General features: G+C 33.6%; 1 long non-coding RNA gene across 1 annotated transcript; it reads left to right on the plus strand.

Moving 5' to 3' along the window:
• The first annotated feature begins 2,710 nt into the window (after window positions 1-2,710).
• On the plus strand, window positions 2,711-5,420 carry LOC140180867 (uncharacterized). Its single transcript, XR_011874925.1, has 4 exons — window positions 2,711-2,864; window positions 2,962-3,016; window positions 3,096-3,217; window positions 5,160-5,420. It is a non-coding gene; the product is annotated as an uncharacterized lncRNA (long non-coding RNA).
• The last annotated feature ends 17,004 nt before the right edge of the window (window positions 5,421-22,424 follow it).

A 22,424-nucleotide genomic window follows, 5' to 3' on the forward strand; every position in this document is an offset into this window, starting at 1 on the left:
ACATGTCGGGTTAGCTTTATAACCAACAGATGAGACTCATCAGCCGTAGGGCAGTCATGCATCATGTGCATTGGTGTGATTTGTTTGAGAATGCTTTGATTTGGCTTGCATAATTGTTTGACTGCAATTATTTGCCACATGTCCTATCTGATGTACTTGTTATCCATGCTTATGCTTTCCTTGTCTGTTTTGCTTGTGCTTGCATTTGAGAGGTCCCTTGTCTGGCAGAGGAGTAAGCAGGGTTGTTCCACCGGTGTTTCGGAGGGCTGGAGGAAGTAGAAAGTGAAGGGTTAAGTTAGCAATTGATTCAGGACTTGAGAACATTTGACAGTTACCTACTTTCTGTTTTAGTTTACTTTCCTTAAGTTTGATTCTGAGTGTTGGAGTTCTAGGAATGCCTTTGCCTTTCCCGGAACTTTATATATTATTTATGTAGGCACCTTTACCATACTGAGAACCCCGGTTCTCATTCCATACATATGTTGTGGTTTTCAGATGCAGGTCATCGTGAGGCACTGCACTGAGCATTCTAGAGACTCTTGGAAGCGAAGAACTATCTTGGGACTCGGTGTTTGTATTTTGTTTATATTTATATATGTATATAGATTCTCTGCTTTGTATATAACTTGTATATTTGTCCCTCTTAGAGGTTGACTTGGAGAAATAGGTGTTTTGTTTTATACTTGGTCACTTTTGGGTTATATATATGTATATGTATACTCTGGTCGGCCTTTGCTTCATAGGCCGAGCCTAGATCTTGTTATTTATATTTTTGGAACTCTGATCTTATATATATATATATATTATCCTTTCCATTCTATCTTGTCTACCTTTCTGCTTAATCTTTCGTGAGTGATGCGTTTTCTGTTTTGTTTTTGATTAACTTCTTTTTCAAGGTTCCTTGTTACAACTTCCTTCAATTATATTACCTTAGTATTTTTATTTTTAGAGGTCGTAGCATCTTGCCACCTATGGTTTACCTCCTAGGTGTAAAGCTCTGTGTGGTAGGGTGTTACAACCAAAGTGTGCTTTTTCATTGAATTAGTGCCAGTCAAAACCATCTCCCTCATTGTTTGATGATTGAGGTGTATCAAACCCCTCTGACTCAAACCCTAAACCATCAAACTCATCACTAAAGATGTCACTCTCTTCCTCTGCTATACCCTATCCAACACCAAATTTTGACCCACCAGCAGTAGGAGTATGCCCAGCAGTAGTATTGGGCCTAGTAGTGTGTTTAGGCTCAGATTTCTTCCTTACATTATCCATCTTTTCAACAGCTTTCTTCTTACCTTTCTTATCTCTTTTGCCACCTTTGTTCTTTGTTTTCTTCATTAGTCCTTCATCTTCATAGCTATCATCGGTGTCATCCTCAAAGTTTGGAGGTGTTGGTTTATACTCCTTGTCTTCAGCACTTTCATTGCTATCATTATCAGAAATTAGTTCATCAGAAAAGACCTCAGCCTCGCTGTCCTCATCAATGTCTTCCGGATTCATGTTATCTTCTTCCTCAAAATCAACATCTTCCCTAATTGGATGACCAAAGAACATACAAAATTCATCCGTCTCTCTGTCCTCCCTCTTCTTGTCACACATCTTTCTAATTTCCTTTTCTCCATATATAGGATGTAGGCCTGCTTCATAACTAGGAGCTGTTGGATCATACCAATACATCTTCTTGTATGCAGGGTAGCCAAGCTCTTCAAACATTTTCTTCAAATCAAAATAATTCACTAGGTCAAGATCCAATGGAGAAAATCTCTTTAAATTCTCATTAATGTAAAGAGGTTCATCCTTGTTATCTTTGACAAAGTTCTCCCCATGTTGAAAGACATGGATAACCCAATCAGTCATCTGCAATTCATAAAGATGGAATAAAATGTCAAAATCAGAAAACAAACTTATACAGAGCAATTACATACTAAACACCAACTGCTCAAACTTTGATTTTTTTAATTGTGATAACCAGATTAATCCATGCATAAAGTGTATTTACCACAAAATATTGAATCATTTTATTGTTAAGCTCATATATGCATGCATTACATCAGTTATCAGTAACCAATTTTCATAATAACGAAGAACCTAAAAACACTTTCTTCAACAACTAATTTCTACTACCAGAAACAGCTACACGAGGTAAACACATTCGAACAATTGCAACGATGATCAACTATACCATCCACATCATAATAGAGAAGAGATATACTAACCTCGACCAATGGCGACCGATAGACCGGCAGAACCTTCTTCTACAATAACTCCGTCTTGTACAAAGTGTAAGAACCGCGAATTAATTAACTGACTAATTAACGTTAAATAATAATAATTTAATTACTCGAATTAGGTTCAAAATTTTAGAATATTAATTAGAAAATTTAATTATGATTTTTGGACTGAGTAGATTTTTCTGAGTTGGAAAATGTACTTTTTACGAAAAACTACGTAAGACTGCGAATCGGCAGATAAATCGGTCGAACCGGTTTAAGTCTGCCCGGTACTGTGTACGAGCAGTAAAAACAGTAGAAAAACTTACGAAAATAATTAAAGTTGAAAACCGGGCACTAATTTTAAAGGTTTGACCCGAAATTGGGCCAAACGGGCCAAAAACACTAACGGGTTGGACCGGACCCAAATTGGACCTAAGCCCAACACTATATAAGTCCACTAAGTGGCCATTTCAGCCACTTTAATACAACACAACCAGCAGCAACGTGAAAAGAGAAAAGAGAGGTAGGGTTCCAAAAATTCACTATTCATCATCTTCTTGGAGCCATATCTCACTCTCCGAAGCTCCGATTTGCGTGCCGTCAGTTTCCACGCGAAACTCTTGTCAAGCTCTTTGATTTCATCTGAATAAAGTGGTAAGAAACTTCCAATTTCTTGTCCAGTTCTTCCTTCTATAACAGATTCGGTTTTGGCTATGGTGAATGAGTGGTTCTTGTAATTTTGATTAATTAGGTACAATCTAGCACCAGGTACTTAGTGGATTTTGTCTTAATCAGCTGTGGGTAAGGTAAGCTCACCCTTATCCCTTGTAAAATTGAATAATTCAGAACCCTAGGTATTAATTTGTGGTACATTAATGTGTATAGCTTGGACTATTGATTGTTGATGCTTGTTGGAGATTGATTGGTGGTTTGATTGAGTTTGAGAACTTGTGGAAGCTTGGTTGAGGTCAATTTGGTGATTTAGCACATATTGGGAATCGTCCAAGGTATGGTTTCGGTTTTCTCTATGTAATATACAATATTTCTGGATACTTAGGCTAGTAGACCTTAGGATAGGATTGAATTGGTTGGTAATGAATATTGATATATGATGATTTTGATGAAGGTATGATTTTGATGAATGTTGAAGTTAATTTATGATGTGAGATTGAAAATGATGAATTTGGATATTGATAATGATTTATGAAGTGTATTGATGTTGATAAATAATGAGAATAATAAAATGATGCTTTGACTTGTAATAATTGAGAATTGGAGGCTTGAAAGTGGGAATTTTGGATGGAAATGGGTGAAATTGTATATTAATAGGTTGAGGAATGATTTGAGAGTATATGCATATGGTTTAGGTATATTAGGACTGTTTTGAAAGTGGAATAAGCAATTTTGGATTGAAAGTTTGGTAAGATTGAGGTTTAGAAATTTTTGGTAAAAATGGATTTTTGGCTAAATTCGACGGATCATATCTTGAGCTAAGATTTTTGAAATTGAATGATTTTTATATCAAATTAAAGATAATTCAAAAAGCTTTAAAATATTTTAAATTTTGTTGAAATCTGAATTTTGTAGAAAAAGATATAATCGTTGAAAGTTGGTGTTTGAAATCTGAATTCTATAAATGCTGCAGAATTTGTGATTTCTGGTTTGTGTGCGCATGCACACCCTATGAATTTTTGCAAGCTGTGCACATGCACAACCTTGTGCGTACGCACACGTTGGAAGGTGCATTCTGTTGAGGGCGTTCGCACTGTGCGTACGCACACCTCAATGCGTACGCACACATTTTAAAAATCCTCCTGGGCGTGCGCATGCACACCCCTGTGCGTACGCACATGCCCTGTTTTTCAACTAAATTCTTGTTTTTAACTGTTTCACCTTCCCAACAAGCTTGTAAACTTCTGTGACACCTATTTAAGACTCTTTGGCTTATTTTCGGGTATCAAAACATGGGAAAAGGTCCTAGGAGATTTAATTTAGTTATACCTTGAAAAGTTAGAGAACGAAGGCTTAGGTTTCTGGTGTACTGAGAGGATGGGTTTGGTGGAGTGAAAAGAGAGAAAGATATACGAATTGAGAACTGATGAACTAATGAGTTCGGAAAGAAAATTGTGAATTGGCAGTGGTTGAGATGAGCCGAGGACTCCGAGTTTGAAATGATGAATTATTGATATAATAAAATAATAAATTTTTCAAAACCACTGATGTAACATTTTTAAATTGAGATTGTTGAGACGTTATGCGCCTGGCAGGGACGGTTTGGTTGGATCTCTCCTGTCGAGGTAGCGGCGGCGGCGTAAGGGCGGTGGTTCGTCCCGCTTGCGTTGAGATGTGAGGTCCGTGGCAAGAGTATCCCGCTTGCATCCCTTCGAATCACTAGAGTGTGCAGGCATAAAATCCTGGACGGTGTTCCGAGCACCATATCTCGGGGGTTTCCATTATGATTCCGAAGGGCGACATCTCCATGGAGATGTGTCGGGTTGACAGTTGAATCGACAATGTGATATCACAGCCAATAGGACAGGCATTCATCATGTGCATCTTCTAACTATTTCTTTGCTTTGCCGACTTGTATTGTTTGCCTAATTATATAACATGCCTAATTTCCTATTTGAATTACTTGATATACATGCTTATACTTGTGTTTTACTTGCATTGCTATTACCTGTGTTTTCTACTGGGATTGAGGAGGATCGGAAGGCGGTGGCGATGAGATCGCATGGCAGTTAGGCTGGAGAAGGCTGTGGGACAGCGGTGAACTGATAGTTAGAAATCCCTTAAGATAGTTTATCCTATTTTATAAAGGTTTTAAAGTTATTATGAAGCTCTAGGATTGCCTCTGGCGTCCCGGGGTCTTATATCTTACATTACTGGGCACTGTTACCATACTGAGAACCTCCGGTTCTCATTCTATACTTTGTTGTTATTTTTCAGATGCAGGTCGCAACCCACCTCGGTGAGTTGCTTGATGGTGACAGAGCGGAGGACCTTTATCATGTATTTAGAGTCTTTTGATTTATTTTATTAGTACTCTTACTTTTGTATTTTGTTTTGCTTTAGAGGCTTACTTTATGAGAGATATTCTGTATAAGCTGTTTTATTTTTCAAAACTCTGTATGTCAGTAGTTAACTAGTCGACCTAAACTCCACGGGCTGTGGCTAGTATCCTATGATTATTATACTCTTATATAACTACATATATCTTGTTATCTCACATAGTGGATCTTGTTTCTTACGCTTGTAGCTACGTGTGAACGTTCGCACTTTGTAATTCCGTATTTGAGCTCATTTTTTTTCATCGGGCTTCTAGAGTTATTATTCCTTCTATATATATTTATGTATAAGCTTTAGAATTGTCGTAACCTTTGATTAACATTTGCTTTACGGCATGAGGTAAGGTTTAAGGTAATTAGGATGTTACACAAAGCTTTGAGTCAACAATGTCAGCAGAGGTTGTCGGAGGACTAGCGGTTGATATGGTGGTAGCGTTCTTTGTAAAACCTAGGGGAAGAGAGGGTGTTGCTTATAATTTCGTTTTGAAGGAGGAAAGACAAAAATGGACCTTTAGAAAGACTCAGCTAATGAAATGACAACACACCATCGTGCCCTAATCCTAAAACGCGGCATTTAGCATCATTCAAATGGGAACCAATTTGTCATAATTTAACACGTGGCGCTTAACGGTTGAGTCACCCAGCTTCACATGACATGTCAAGTTATTGCGTTAGTTCTTAACGTTGAGGTGATAAAAAGGACTAATTCGTCTGACGCCAGAAAAAGTTAGGGACTAATTATGTAATTAAATTTTGTGGGGGACTAAAATGTCTACTTCAAAATTTCTTGGGAACCAATTTGGATAAATATTAAAGGACTTGTTTGTCTAAAGTGTAAATCCTCAAAATTTATTTATCACTTTACTCTAAGAGAAATAACAATTCTGTTGTATCAGTTTCCTAAAAAGTTGTAACTTAGTTTCTGCGTTCTCTCCTTCACAAATGACAAAATTATCCTACATTCTTACTCAAAAGTCTTAAAAAATAACTAAAATCTTAATTCTTCTCCTTAATTATTCTTTTAACTTTTAAACAAAAACAGTTTTAATTGTTTTTCTTTTATGTTTTTGATCTTTTCAAAAGCAAAATATATGTTTAAAATTTTTAGGATAAAGTATACTTTTGTCTTTATATTTATGATTTTCTTTAAAAATATTTTTAATTGTAATCAATTTTATTCTTAATATTTTTTATTTATATCAAAATTATCCTTCAACTTTAACTCCATATAAAATGATAGGAATAAAATTGAAAACATCTAGAAATAGTCTTGACACAAATTAAAAACGTTCGAGATAAAATTAAATATTAAAAATATTTTTTTAAAAATTATAAATATTAAAAATAAAAAACATACTTTATCCAAATTTTTATTCATTTTAGAATTAAAAAGATGGATTAGAATATCTAATCATCACTTAAAATTTAATCAGTTGAGCAGTGAGCTTCATAATTTGGTTTTATATCTTACATTGGCTTCTTCTAATTAATAGCATGAAGAGTAATTTACCATCACTAAAATGTGGTAATAAGAGTATGAACCACTTGTAAAGTGGGTGGGTCGATCACCTAATCTAATCGACTTTCTTGACTTTAAATAAACAAGATAATAGTTGTTTATAGGAAATTAAATAAATGTTGTCGTCATGTACGTTTAATCAATTAATATGTTAGCAAATTAAATTTTACGTTTATATTTTGAAATGATCTTGGGCATATATAAAAAAAATGTTAGAACCAACATTTTGGATCAACACTTTATTTTTATATTATTAAAATTTAAAATTTAATATAAAAATATTTTTATTAGTCATGTAGTATTATTCGAATTACTAGTGGACAAAATTTAATATAAATTTAATATAAGAAGTTATAAATTTTATGAGTAACACACCATTTTCTTTATTTAGTGTATATTAATTAATTAAAATGATAAATATTTTGATCTCTTTACAAATACTCTTTGGATTTAAGTGTTAGAACAAAAAACGTTTCATGAATATTTTAATAAAAAGTTATTTTTAAAAATATTAAAACCGAACAAAAATTTTTCTTTTTATATAATAAATAGATTTGTCTTTTTTAAAAAAAAAATCTTTACATTTGAATTAACATCAACTAATTTTTTATTTTTTTAAAACAAAAAATATACTCGCATTTGCAATGGAAAAATAACAGGATATTTTTGCTCCACTTGTCATTTTACTGTTTGTTTCTTTCCTTAACTTCGGGTATATATAAACTACGCATTCGGCACTACTTTTTGAACTATATAACTCAAAAATTTAGCTGTGATTCACAGTTGTTAGAACCGGACTAATTTGTCTGGTAAGATCGAAAAACCGGCAAATTAGTCATAAGACTAATTCAGTTGAAGTATTTGATTGTAGAAGGAAAAAACCGATAAAACACGGTTCAGGTTGGTCGATTTTGACAAAATCTAGCAAATCGGCAAATTTAAAAAACCTAGATCGGTTCGAAATTTTTTTTACCCCTCAAAACAGCACCATTTTGCTTTTTTTTTTTTTAAATAAAAAACTTAAATGGCCAAACCTTGCTCAAATCTCCCATGCCCAATCCATCCTCACCTGACTCTCTCTCAATCTCACTCAGAAAGGCAGAGCCTCTGACTCTCTCATATTCACAAAAAATCCATTGCCACCGCACAGTTGTTGCCACATTGACGGCTACTCTACCTGGTATCGCTGGTCCCTGTGCATCTTCTTCACTGACTCGTCGCCTCCTGTGCATCTCTCGTCATTGTTGTTGCATCCTCATCTGACATGGCTTGCAGCCACTGTTGCCTCCCTCCTGTCAGTCTCTGCTTCGCGGTGCTTGGTCTCTCTCTTTTTTGTCCACATTCTGTAACATCCTACCACACATAACTTTACGACGTGGAAGTAAATAAGGGTTGGTGAGGCGTTACGACCTCTAAAAATAAAATACGTACATAGATATAGTTGAAAGAAGTTATAACTAGGAGCCTTGAAAAAGAAGTTAAGCAAAATCGAAACAGAAATCGCGTCGCTCACGAAAGAAAACCATAGACAGATAAGCAAGATCAAAAGGAAGGCTAAAAGACCATAAACATAGATTAGAATTCTAAAATACAAATATCAAGCTCCGAACTCGACCTGTGAAGCAAAGGCCGACCAGAGTATACATACATACATACATACATATAACCCAAAATATCCCAGACTCGTAAAACTAACAACCTGTTTCTCCAAGTCAACCTCTAAGAGGGATAAGCATAAAATACAAGATGGAGAATCTATATACATATATAAACATAAATAAAATACAACCCTAAGTTCCCAGAGTTCTTCGCTTCCACAGAGTCTCCAGAATACTCAGTGAGGTACCTTCTGACCTGCATTTAAAAAGCAACAATATGTATGGAGTGAGAACCGGAGGTTCTCAGCATGGTAAAGGTGCCCACATAGTTAATATAAAAGGTCCCAGAAAAGTCAGAGGCAATCCTAGAACTCTGTAACTCAAATATAAACTTAATGGAATAAACTAAACCATAAATTTGGTAAAACTCTCTAAAGTATCCAAGTCTCAATCTAACTCTAATTCTACAATTCACTTTCTGTCTCATTATACCCTAACCCTACAATTCACTCTCTGTCTCCTCCAATCTAATTGTGATCCAATACTTCAATTTCCATTTCTTCCATTCCTCCAAAACTTCGATGCATAGACAAGCAATAGAGACAAAATAAACACAAGTAGGATACAGATACAGCAGGTAGCAATTATAGCAGGTAAGCATAATAATCACATAGGCAAGCCAAATTAATGCACGATCAAACAAAACACACATATGCATATGATGTATGCCTGCCCTATGGCCGATGAGTCTCATCTGTGGGTTATAAAGCCAAACCCGACATGTCCAGTAGCTAACCCTGGACAGAACACCAAACACAGAGCAAGTGGGACAACGACGCAACCCTTGCATCTTACCCGTGTACCCGGAGTAGGGGACAACCTCACCACTGCCTCTTACCCAGGCAGTGTTACAGTTCTCGACCCAGAGTAAGCGGCGACAAAACACAGCCCTTGCATCTTACTTGAAGCCTCGAACTCTCCCGGAGCAAGTGGATAACACCGGTGCATCTTACTCGACTTATTGACTCTTACCCGAAACAAACGAATAACACCACTGCATCTTACCCGAAGTAACATTCAGAAATTCATTCGCATTATCATTACAATTTATTCATATTCATTCAAATTTATAATCAAACTCAGTCATCAACCTTCCTCTTCCTCATAGTCAACCTCATCCTCAATCATATCTCATACAACTTCATTACTGACCCGGAGCGACTGGACAATGCCACCGCATCTAACTCGGCCTCTCAATTCATTCCTTATATATATATATCACAATCAGTCATCATCAACTCAATTAAACTCATTTATCATCATCTCATTATCATTATAATTCATTCATACTCATTCAACCATTAGACTTTAAAATCAATTCTCAATATCCTTCATTCCTTATTATTACACCTCCCATTTCGTTCATCAATATTTTATACTCAAAACACAATTCATTCGTTTCTAAATAAAGCAAACTCAAAATATAATCCTTTTCTTAATAACTCAAAATCAAATTATAAAATCCTCAAAAATATAAATCTTTCTAAATAACCACTTCAAACGAAGCCTCATATTTTCATAAAAATTTCGGCAACATCTCCTCTAAAACTTGGACTTTTGCCACCCCTCAAGGGTCCCAACCACCTACCAAATACCTCTCGGTCATTCAAATCATTTCCAGTATCAAATTATTTCAAAATTAAACCAATTACAATATTAAATTTTTTTCAAAAGCCAACCAGCTCTAATAGCAAACCGTTTACGAAATTGAATCACACATCACATACCAAACACACAATCCATCAATAATTCATTCAGTTCATTCCTATCTTAAGGCCTTCTAGCCTAAGTTTCATGTGACATTAAACATTAACTACGAGAAACCAAAATCATACCTTGGTCAATTCCTCCCTAAGCCCGGAACACCTCAATTATCCACCGTTCCTCAAGCTCCAAAGCTCCAACTCCTCACCAATTGAATTTTCAGCTCCTAGGATTCAATTCCAAGCTTCCAATATCCATCAATTTAATTCCAATTCAACAAGATACATGATCTAATTAATACAATATAATAATAATCAATATTGAGCTCACTAAATCACTAATTCACAAGGGTTAGGGTTTTCTTACCGTTACCCACGAGTCAAATGGACAAAATCTGATGATTATCCACCACTAGAGTATCCCAAAATTTTTAGTGGGTTATGTAGAGAAATCCAAGACGAACGCGTGGCTGCTGACGACTCGTCAATTGGAGCTCCGAATTGAAAGTTACAAGGATTTAAAGTTGGAGGTGGAATAAGGGGTTAGGGTTTGTTTTTTATTCTCCTCCCCCAAATCAAAGTTCATCGTGCTTCAAATGAAAGAATGAGGAAGAGAAGGCTGAATTTGGTTATTTATATGTTGGGCCATGGGCTCATTTTGGATCTGGTCTAACCGGTTCGGCCTGTTGGCCCATTTTTGGGGCAAAAATTTTTAAATTAGTGTCAAAATCAATATTTTAATTATTTTTACTTTATTAAACTATAAAATTTATTTTCCTAATTTTTTTAAATAATAATTAATTTACTAGTTAATTATTTATTAATTACTCGAAGTTTACATCCTACCCCCCTAACAAAAATTTTCGCCCTCGAAAATTTGCTCTAAAATCTTCGTATATACTTCCTCAAATTCAACCGACCTCATATCATTCATTCTGATATTTTCCAACATCAATTCAAACACTAATTCATATTTTCCATTCTCATGTACAAGATCATAAACTTAACCAAATTCAAGCCTAAGTCATACCCATTTGTTTCACTCTTAGCTTCGTCTAGCTCTTTCTTAGTAACTACACTCTCTCTTACCCTTTAAGGTTTCCATCTAAATAAAAATAATCTCAAATGCTTCTCACTATCTCAAACAATAAACAATTCCTCAATCTCTTAGTCTGATTCAACCCGCTATAACCTAAATCATACACTCACACTTTTCATTCCTTGATCCTACGTCAATCCTCGAAACAATCTCCTATTCCAAGACTCCTTTCTCACGTCACTACAACTCTAGAGCCACTAAATCACCACATTTTCGTAGCGTCACTCTAATTATAAATCACTAAGAGCTTAATCCTTCACTCACTTCCACCGAACATCTCCTTACCTCTCTAACTAGACGCTATTGTCCTTTACTCCAGTTGCACGAGTTCTAATCACTTGGTTTTTTTTTTCACACCAGGTCCATTACCACCTCTATTACCATTTCTAGCTTGTTGTCTCAACTTGTCAGCAATAGCCTGTACAGCAGCAGCCCTATCGTCAACCGTATCTGTAACAACCTAATTACCCTAAGCCTTACCTCTAGCCGTAAAGCAAAAGATAATTAAATGTCACAACAGTTCTAAGGCTTATACGATAATATATATATAGAAAAGGATAATAATACGAGAAGCCTGGTGAAGAATTACAACTCAAAAACAGAGATAGAAAAGTGCGAAGCATTCACACGATAACTAAAAGCGTAACGGATAAGATACCGGTACAAGATAACAAGTATATGTAGATATATAAGCATAATAGTCATAGAGTACTAGCCCCAGCCCGCGTTGTTTAGGCCGACTAGTTATATACAGACATAACAGAGTTCTGAAAGTTAAAACAGCATATACAACATCTCTCTCAAAGTTAGCCTCTAAGGCAAATAAAGATACAAAAGTGAGAGTACTAAAACAAAACATTCAAAAAAAAGATGATAAAGATCCTCCGCGTTGTCACCATTACGCAACTCACCGAGGTGGGTTACGACCTGCAGCTGAAAAACAATAACAGAATATGGTATGAGAACTGGAGGTTCTCAGTATGGTAACAATGCCTAGTAATGTAAGATATAAGGCTCCAGGACGCCGGAGGCAATCCTAGAACTTCACATCAAACGTAAGATTCAAGCTTAAAGCATAACTAAAATTTAAAACCATAACTTTAAATCCATAACTAAAGAAGGGTAATCTAACTTAGGAAATTCTAAACTATCATTTTACCACTGTCCCACAGCTTTCACCAGCATAACCGCCATGCGATCCCATCGCCATCGCTTACCGAGCCTCCTCAATCCCAGTAGAAAACACAAGTAATAATCAAGTATAGCAAGTAAATCAAGAAGCAATTAAGCATGTTATACAAATTAAATAGGCATAGTATGCAAGTAGTCAAAGCAAGCAACCATATAGAAAATGCACATGATGAATGCCTGCCCTATTGGATGTGATATCACATTGTCGGTTCAACTGCTAACCCGACACATCCCCATGGAGATGTTGCCTTTTGATCACGAATAAAATGGGTACCTCCAGGGATATCGTGCCCGGCACACGGTCCAGGGATATAGTGCTCGCGCACACTCTTGTGATTTTGAAAGGATGCGAGTGGGATACTCAGCCACAGACCTCACATCTCAATGTAAGCGGGACTAATCACCACCCTTATGCCGCCGCCGCGCCTTTGACAGGTGGGATTAACCTACCGTCTCTGCCAGGCGCATAGCGTCTCAACAATATCAGTATAATACAATATATATCGATATTCCATCAGTGATCACTTTCAACATTCAATAATTCACCATTTCTCTTTGAGTCCTAGACTTGTCATAACTATCATCAGTCCGTAATTCCACAACTCATCACATTAATCATCATTACAGTACTCCGCTATCTCACTCAACGAATCCATCCTCAGTACTCCAGAAACCTAAGTTTCCGTCTTCTAAATCCATATAGAATTTCACTAATTTGATTCACCACGCTATCTCTATCAATATTAGGGCCTAATTACTAATTTGCAATCTTATACAGTAGATAAAGAAGTTTGGAAGGCTAGAGAATCCTTGAAAATAAAGAAAAACTATTTTTTAGCAGAACAGGGTCTGTGCGTATGCACATGTTGAAAAAGAACGTGTCTGCGTACGCGACACTTGATCGCGTACGCGAGTGTTCAACCCGAATGGAATGCTTGCATCGCATGTTCTGGGCCGCGTACGCATGCTACAATAAACTTAGAAAAAGCTTAAAGTTGTAGAAATCAGATTTTTATATCAAACTTCAAACGTTCATAACTTCTTCTATAAAACTCCGTTTTTCTCAAACTTTATATCATTTTAAAGATCTTGAAATCATCTTTATTTTAAAGTAAAAACACACTCAATTTCAAAATCTAAGACTCAAGTTATGATCCGCCAAAGTTCGTTAAAACAAGGTTTTACACAAAAACATAAGTTCTCTAGTTTCCAAAATTCCAAAACCAAACCAAGACCATACTCAAATCATCACAAAACACTACCACACACTACACTTTATCATTCCATTGCACTTCAAATCAACTCAACCTCTTTTTCGCTCAATCTTTCCACCATAATTCAACAAAAATCAACAATTCTCAACTCAAGATCTCAATCATCAATAATTCGCACAATTTTACCATCATAAACATAATTCATCATATCTCACCATAAATTCTCATAATTATTATTATTCAATCTCAATCTCAATCATCAATACCATTCACCAACAATAACATCATAATTCATCAATACCCTCCATCAATCATCATAATCATAAACAACACCAATACTCATCATATTATTATCATAATTCATATATCACACATTCCAACACTCCATATCATCCTCTTCATCATCAAACATAAATTCATATATAATTAATCATGCACCAACATTATTCAATCCTATCTTAGAGTCCACTAGCCTAAGTGTCCAAAAACATTACATACTACATAAAGAAAACTGAAATCATACCTTGGCCGATTTCCAATATGTGCAAAATACCAAATTTCAGTCCAAAATCAAGCCTTCAATCATCAACAATTCACCAACTCAAATCGAATGCTCCAAATCAACTCCAACAATCACAAATTTAAACTATACACAAGCATTATATCCAAAATGAATATCTAGGGTTCACAAAATACCAAACCACAAGGGTTTCGAAGTAACTCACCTTACTCAAAGGAAATAAGGATGAAACAAAACAATACTCTAATGGTAGATCACCCTTAAATAATTACAAAACTTCTTCAAAACTCAAACCTAAAAACGTGAAAATTGTTAGGGCTGAGAAAGGGAGTGTGAAACATGATTCCTTACCAGAAATACTTAGATAAAAATGACGGGCTCGCTTCGCATGGTCGCAAACGGCACGCAAATCAGAGTATCGTAGCTCAAGATACAAGCAAATGAAGGTGAATGTGAATAGTGCCACTTTCCTTCTTCTACTCTCAATCCTCAGCTGTGATTTTGTGTTGGTGGCGTGTTATGAGGCTGAAAGGCTTTATTAAGTGGTTATATATAAGTTGAGCTTGGACCCAACTTGGGTCCGGTCCAACCCGTTAGCGTTTTTGGCCCATCTGGCCTAATTTTGGGCCAAACCTTTAGAATTAACGCTCGGTTTTCAACTTTAATTATTTTCCTAAACTTTTCTACTATTTTTATCATTCTCACACAGTACCGGACATACTTAAGCTGGTACTGCCGGCTAATTTACCGGTACATATTTTTATGTAATTTTCCATAAAAAATTACATTTTCCAACTCAGAAAAATCTACTGAGTCCAAATATCAAATTTAAATGTTCTAATTAATATTCTAAATTTTTGAACTTATTTTTAGGCAATTAAATTATTAATAACGATTCTTACAGTATCACCTCACTTGCATCCACGAGACGCCCTTTGGGTCTTGTCCACACCGAACAATTGATATTAAGGTGATCAGTCATAATATCTCAAGTCTAGTATTTCGAATCTCCAAAAATATGCTCATGAACATTTATGCTATATATGTCAAGCAGACATCCTAAATAACATGTACACATAGCCAGAGTATGCTCAGAAGCATAGTCAGTCAATTCTCTAGGTTCTACGAGAACGAACTGCTCTGATACCATAATACAACATCCTACCACACAGAGCTTTACGCGTAGGATGTAAATCAGGGGTGGTGAGGCGCTATGAACTTTAAACATAAAATACGTACATAGATATAGTTGAAAGAAGTTATAACTAGGAACCTTGAAAAAGAAGTTAAGCAAAATCGAAACAGAAATCACGTCGCTCACGAAAGATAAGCATAGACAGATAAGCAAGATCGAAAGGAAGGCTAAAAGACCATAAACATAGATTAGAATTCCAAAATACAAATATGAAGCTCCGAACTTGACCTGCGAAGCAAAGGCCATCCAAAGTATATATTTATACATACATATAACCCAAAATATTCCAGACTCATAAAACTGACCTCCAAGTCAACCTCTAAGAGGGACATGCATAAAATACAAGATGGAGAATCTTTATACATATATAAACATAAATAAAATACAACCTTAAGTCCCTAGAGTTCTTCGCTTCCACAGAGTATCCAGAATGCTCAGTGAGGTACCTTCTGACCTGCATCTAAAAAGCAACAATATGTATGGAGTGAGAACCAGAGGTTCTCGGCATGGTAAAGGTGCCCACATAATTAATATAAAAGGTCCCAAAAAAGTCAGAGGCAATCCTAGAACTCCGTCACTCAGATATAAACTTAAAAGAATAAACTAAACCATAAATTTGGTAAAACTCTCTAAAGTATCCAAGTCTCAATCTAACTCTAATTCTACAATTCACTTTCTGTCTTATTATACTCTAACCCTACAATTCACTCTCTGTCTCCTCCAATCTAATTGTGATCCAATCCTTCATTTTTTGTTTCCTGCATTCCTCCAAAACTCCGGTGCATAGACAAGCAATAGAGACAAAGCAAGCACAAGTAAGATACAGATACAACAGGTAGCAATTATAGCAGGTAAGCATAATAATCACATAGGCAAGCCCAATTAATGCACGATCAAACAAAGTACACATATGCATATGATGTATACCTGCCCTATGGACGATGAGTCTCATTTGTCGATTATAAAGCCAAACCCGACATGTCCAGTAGCTAACCCTAGACAGAACACTAAACACGGAGCAAGTGGGACAACGCCACAACCCTTGCATCTTACCCGCGTACCCAGAGTAGGCGACAACCTCACCACTGCCTCTTACCCAGACGGTGTTATGCGGAGCAAGCGGCGACAAAACTCAGCCTTTGCATCTTACCCGAAGCCTCGAACTCTCCCGGAGCAAGTGGATAACAATGCTGTATCTTACTCGGCTTATTGACTCTTACCCGGAGCAAGTGGATAATACCACTGCATCTTATCCGGAGTCACATTCAGAAATTCATTCTCATTATCATTACAATTTATTCATATTCATTCAAATTCATAATCAAAATTAGTCTTCAACCTTCCTCTTCCTCATAGCCAACCTCATCCTCAATCATATCTCATACAACTCCATCACTGACCCGGAGCGAGTGGACAATACCACCGGATCTTACTCGGCATCTCAATTCATTCTCGGTCGCATATATATATCACAATCAGTCATCATCATCTCAATCAAACTCATTCATCATCAGCTCATTATCATTATAATTCATTCCTATTCATTCAACCATTAGACTTTAAAATCAATTCTCATTATCCTTCATTCCTTATTATCACACCTCCCATTTCGTTCATCAATAATTCATACTCAAAACACAATTCATTTTTTCTAAATAAAACAAACTCAAAATGTAATCCTTTTCTTAATAACTCAAAATCAAATTATAAAATTCTCAAAAATCTAAATCTTTCTAAATAACCACTTCAAACGAAGCCTCCTATTTTCATAAAAATTTCAGCAACATCTCTAAAACTTAGACTTTTGCCACCCCTCAAGGGTCCCAACCACCACCAAACACGTCTCGGTCATTCAAATCATTTTTAGTATCAAATTATTTCAAAATCAGACCAATTCTAATATTAAATCTTTTTCAAAAACCAACCAACTCTAATAGCAAACCGTTTACGAAATTGAATCACACATCACATACCATATGCACAATCCATCAATAATTCATTCAGTTCATTCCTATCTTAAGGCCTTCTAGCCTAAATTTTCACGTGACATTAAACATTAATTACGAGAAACCAAAATTATATCTTGATCGATTCCTTCCTAAGCCTGGAACACCTCAATTATCCACCGTTCCTAAAGCTCCAAAGCTCCAACTCCTCACCAATTGAATTTTCAGCTCTTAGGATTCAATTCCAAGCTTCGAATATCCACCAATTTAACTCCAATTCAACAAGATATACGATCTAATTAATATAATATAATAATAATCAACATTGAGCTCACTAAATCATTAATTCACAAGGGTTATAGTTTTTTTACCATTACCCACGAGTTAAATGGACAAAATTCGGTGATTATCCACCACTACAGTATCCCAAATTTTTTTAGTAAGTTATGTAGAGAATTACGAGACGAACGTATAGCCGCTGACGGCTCGTCAATTGAAACTCCGGATTGAAAGTTACAAGGATTTGAAATTGGAGGTGGAATAAGGGGTTAGGGTTTGTTTTTTATTCTCCTCCCCCAAATCAAATTTCAGCGTGCTTCAAATGAAAGAATGAAGAAGAGAAGGCTGAATTTGGTTATTTATATGTTGGGTTATGGATCTGGTTTGGGTTTGGTCTAACTGGTTCAGTTTGTTGGCCTGTTTTTGGGCCAACGTTTTTTAAATTAATGTCAAAATTTATATTTTAATTATTTCTACTTCATTAAATTATAAAATTTAATTTTTTAATTTTTAAATAATAATTAATTTACTGGTTAATTATTTACTAATTACTCGTGATTTACACATTCTGCAAAGTATAAAGCATCAGGTGTGTTTTTTTTTTTTTACTTTTTTTATGTTATTCAGTTATTGGGTTATAATTTAATTAACTGAGTTACTGATTAATAATGTTAATTAAGTAAAATTTTTTTATTCTTGATTGTTGTTGATTATATATTTGGTTGATTATGTTCATACTCTGGCCCAAACTCATAAAGGTCAGGTCCAACAAGGATAAAAAGGTCTTTTTCAAAAGATAGATTCTAACAAACTCTTAAGATAAAGGAAATGATTACCCATCAATAAATGTAGAACTATTTCAAAAGGTAGTTATCTACTCTACTATGATACACTGACACCCCTCAGGTATATTCACATTCTAATCTACTAAAACCTGTCAAAAGTCCTTACTAACTTAAGTATCGGAATCTCTTGCAAGTACCACCCTCACCTCCTCACGAAAAACTCGGACGACGGCACCTCAACAAAAGAACAAGTTGGACGCTGTCTCAGAAGGAATCTGGACCTCACGTTCAGGTCCAAAATCATTGGCCATTGCCAGAGACCTAGAGCCCAACCCTTAACAATGACAGATAATCTGTATGAAGATGGCCATACGGCATTAGAATCAAAACCCAAACCTCAACGTGACAATCTTGCACTTTCAATACTTCCACCACACGAGAGAACACACATTCCTCACAAAAAAAGAACATCCAGAAATCTCCCGTCGAGGCAGATCCACTCAGAGGTACATCCACTTGGAGAGGAAGAACACCATTACCCTGTTGTTGGAAAATAAAATTACAAAAAAAGAAAAATAAAAAATGGTCTTATATGCCTAATTGGCTAATGATAGAATATTAATTAGTGGCCCGACGGCCAGTCACACTACTGAGACAAAATATAGTGATTCACGAGGAGAGGTATATTTTTTTTTTTATATTATGGTAATTAATGTATACGTGTAAAACACTAGCTAGGAATATGTATGTCCCAATAATCTACACTTAGAAATTTAATTTATTGCTTTTTTTCTTAAAAAAAAAAAAGCTTAAATAAGTGCAGTAATATCAACAGTTCCTTACAAAATCTAAAACTACTACATAATATATTTACAAATAAATTAAATTATCTAAAAAAAATAACCCCTGTTAAAAACAAGAATGGAACTTAAATTTAAGATGTGTCTAAAGTATGAAAACTGATTGTTTAGATTGCTAAAATTTGGCATAATATATATATTAGCTGGAAATTAAAAGATGCATAGTTATGTCATATATAAACGCACTATCCTTTTCTGCGCAAAGTCGTTGAAGTGCGTTCATTTTGCGCTAATAATTTAATATATAAAATAAATTATTTATTATATACCCCCTCCTCCTGAAATTGAAGCTCCACTGAATTAATTCTGTGCAGCTCAGAAGGACTACAAATATCCAAGTGTATATCACTATGTCTCATAAATTAATGTGGCCAATATCTGTTATTTTTCTTTATGATTAACTGCTAATTAACGGTTATAATCATCAAGAATATTCAAGACATGTTTATTGTTTGTACATATATTGCACTTAATGGCCAAAATGTAGCTAGGCTTTAATATTTGAATAATGTTAGGTAGTTAAAATATTATAGATAATAAATAAAAATATATGATTAATAATATTTGTATATATATGTATAAATTTGTGAATATTATGAGTAAATTTGTCAATTGAATAAATTAATATAAATATTTGATATTTTTTTAAATTTAATTATGATAAAATTTAAAAATATTTGTCTTAAAAAATTAGAATAAATTATTATTATACTTTAAAAAATATAAAACAAATATTATGTAAGTGAGACAATAAATTAGTGATCACAAAAAAAATTAATTAAAATTAATGACAACTAAAATTTAAATTACTCTAATTTCTATAATATTACGTAGGTGCAGTGAAATAATAAAAAAAATTAATAGTTATAAAAAAATCAATTAACATTAATGACATTCAAAGTATATTATTATGATTAGTCTTTAATGCAATAATATATATAAAAATCAAATAGTCACCAAAAGAATATATAAAAATTAAATTATAAAATGTCTCATTAATATATAATATGTTACATCCTAGTAGTTAGGGATATAATGTGATAAGTTAAGTGATAAGAGAATGAGATAAAAAATTATATAAATAAAGTGAAATTAAAAAAATTTTGGTTAGTTATAACCGAATTATTTTAGTTTTTAATTTTTTTAATATTTATTCTATTGATAATATTAGAGAGAAAAAAAAATAACCAACTCAAATAGTTTAAATTTATTTTATTTAATATTTATTTATTATAAAATATATTAAATAAAATTAAAAATAATAAATTTTGATAATTTTTTATTAATATTTTTTGGTTATTAAATATTTTTATTTTATTGCTGATAATAATGATAGGAATAATGGCACCAGATATATGATTAATTTATTGTTACTTTATATATATATATATATATATATATATATATATATATATATATATATATATATGCACCTCGTTGATTAGTTTTAATGATATATGGATGACGTGCGCAGACACAACTCTTGGCCAATGGCCACTACTAATTAACCATCCTTAATTAGTCAATCTACGAAGGATTAAGTCTAAATCTGATACTAATATATACACTAAGCCTAGGTATATGCTTTCATCATCTCCGATCCGTATAGTAATATATAATGTTACATTGGCTCTGAATGGCTCAGAAGTACATTAAAAAATATAACAAGCACTCAGAGATATTGAATTACATGATTTAAATAATTCTTGTTTATTTATAAAAAGTTTTGATATTGCACTAAACATTAAGTCATATATAAATTCCAGATATATAAATTTCTTTTTTCGATAAGTAATTTTTAATTAAGGTTTCGTGCATATATAAAAGTCTTAAAGATTAAAGACAAAAACCCCATAGTGATTAAAAACTAAGAGAATAATGAATTAAAAAAATTAATAAAATCTGTATTGATTGCTTGTGATGCAAGTTAATCAGTATTACAATTTTTCTCTACAATTATACATATTCTGCCTTATATAGAGGTGAAGGGTAAGGCTATTGTTCTGTATCATAAAGAGAAAAAAAAATTAACTAATGTATAACAGACTTTTAAGGTGCTATTAGAGTTTTACTCTTATTAATATTAACTAATTTGTAAATAAATGTCTTTTAATTTTCTACATTGTACATTATAGCTATATAGCTAGGGACGGACTTACGGAGGGGTGAGTGGAGGTCTCGACCCCCAATTTTTTTAAAAAAATATTAATAGTAATAAGTTATTAAGTACAATTTAATTTTTTTTAAATTTATTTAATATTTAGTCTAATATAAATAAAAATCCAGTCTAACCTAAATATTAATGATTTTTAATATCTAAAAAGTAAGTAACAATATTAAAAAAATATAAAAAAATATTATTACTAATATTTTTTAATTAAATAAAATTTTTCAATTCTTATAAAGTAGATTTTTTTTTTCTTGTGAGCGTTTTTCTTGTATTAATTTTTTCTGTTTCAACTACTACAACTGAGAGTTTTTTTTTCAGCTATGAATATTGTGAAGAATAATTCAGAAACAAAATGAAAGATAAGTTTCTTGCTAATTGTCTTTTAATTATATTGAAAAAAATTGTAGAAAATTTTGACAAATTATATTATCGATGAATTTATGAAATGAGGAATCGACCACTTCGTTAATAAAAGGTATATATATATTTTTTGTACTTTAAAATATATTCTCTATCAATATATTTTTGAATGCATTTTATATTATATAATTTTTTGCATAACTTTTTAATATTATATATATTATTGGCTCCCTATGATACTATTTTTAGATCCGTCCTGTATACAGCCATGTAAAATCGTTAGTGAAAGAGTTTAATTAGGTAGTTATTATGTACCTTTTAGCTTTTGTCATTTGATATGAGGCTAATTTTTTAGTGTCTTTTTGGTCTTGATATATGAATTTTGAAAAAAAACTGTCAATTTAAAATTTATCAGAATATGTGTGTTAGACAATTAATTTTTGATACCATAGATAATAATAATATCTTGGTATGATGTGTTGGCAAGAGTAAAGTTGTATGAAAAGTTGTGTAAAATGTACCTTCTATTGTGTAACCATATATAGTTTCCTCGGTTTGGCTAAAATCAGAGAATGAAAAGAAATGTTTTCTCTTCTTTGTCATGTTTGACCTTTTTCCCTAATATTATATACATAAAAATGTAATAA

This window comes from Arachis hypogaea, chromosome 17 (assembly GCF_003086295.3).
Source record: "Arachis hypogaea cultivar Tifrunner chromosome 17, arahy.Tifrunner.gnm2.J5K5, whole genome shotgun sequence".
NCBI lineage: Eukaryota > Viridiplantae > Streptophyta > Magnoliopsida > Fabales > Fabaceae > Arachis > Arachis hypogaea.